Here is a 1317-nt window from a genome sequence, read left to right on the forward strand (position 1 = left end):
CATACAAGCACACACTTACCTGTGTTGCCTGCTGACGCCTCCTTGGCTGTCCCCAAACGGTATAAAACCAACAGCCACGGGAAGCTGTAAGGATAGAGGACATACCTGCATCCTATTGGACTCACTTGTCTTGGTTAAATCCAACTTATTTGACAACCTATGGTGCTGCTACTTCTGCTCATGGCAGTGCTGCTTCTGACAAGGCTGTTCTTTGGTGGGCCTAGGCGACATCACAATTTCCATGGTTACATACACAACAAAGGTCAGATGTTGTTTACACCTGGCCATGCCAGTGGTATTGAGTAGCATATCCCAGTGCTAAGGGTCCTGGGTGCAACAATCTTTCAATGGGGAATAGCCGCACTGAGTTTGTCAAGTGCACCCATGTTTGCAACTCCAACAATACACACATATGTATGTATGTATGTATGTGTGTATGTGTGTATGTGTGTATGTATGTCTATCTATCTATCTATCTATCCACCCATCTATCTCTATATATATTTATCTCTCTCTCTCTATATGTATATATATATAATTTTTTTTCTTTTAAATATATATATATATATATATATATATATATATATATATATGTATATACATATAGAGAGAGAGAGAGATGGAAATACTTTTTTAAACATGTTTTCACCTCATTTTTACCTTCTTTTTTTCTTCTCTCCATGTTTTCCTTCTTTCCTATGCTGCTGCTTCTTATTTTTCTTCTTTTTCAGACCCTATCATTGCACTATTGCTTATTCAATACCACCAGCAGATGGAGACACTATATTACAACATTAGTTGTGAGCAGCAGTTTGTACAAACAAATGCCTCATAGCTGATGTCCTATCCACCTAGGCACATAGGCACCACCTATTGTCTATTGCCTGCAGTAGGGGCCCACTGGACTAGCCAGCAAGCAGCTGCAGCAAATAAACAGATAATCTTTCTTTCCAACACTGAAACCTGGTGGTGCATTTAATATATGCTATCAGATAGGGGACATATCAGATATTAAACTGATATAAACAGACACCACATTTGATACCAGCCAAAAGGAAGGATGAGAAGTGATAACTGTGAAAGGGGAGGAACCAACGCTGTCCCCTTCACATGCACCATCACTACTTGTAGGAAGGGAGGCTGGCTGGCAGCCTCCCATACACACTCTGGCTGGGTGGCAGTCACCCACCAGTACACACAGCAGACCCTAAACCCATATCATTATTGCTAAGCAGGAAGATGGGAGTCCATTTCACTCTGATGGACCATTTTTAAATGCAATCCATAACCTGGCTTTGGCAGGAACCCTTCTTACTC

The sequence above is a fragment of the Hyla sarda genome, unplaced genomic scaffold (assembly GCF_029499605.1).
Source record: "Hyla sarda isolate aHylSar1 unplaced genomic scaffold, aHylSar1.hap1 scaffold_463, whole genome shotgun sequence".
NCBI classification, from domain to species: domain Eukaryota; kingdom Metazoa; phylum Chordata; class Amphibia; order Anura; family Hylidae; genus Hyla; species Hyla sarda.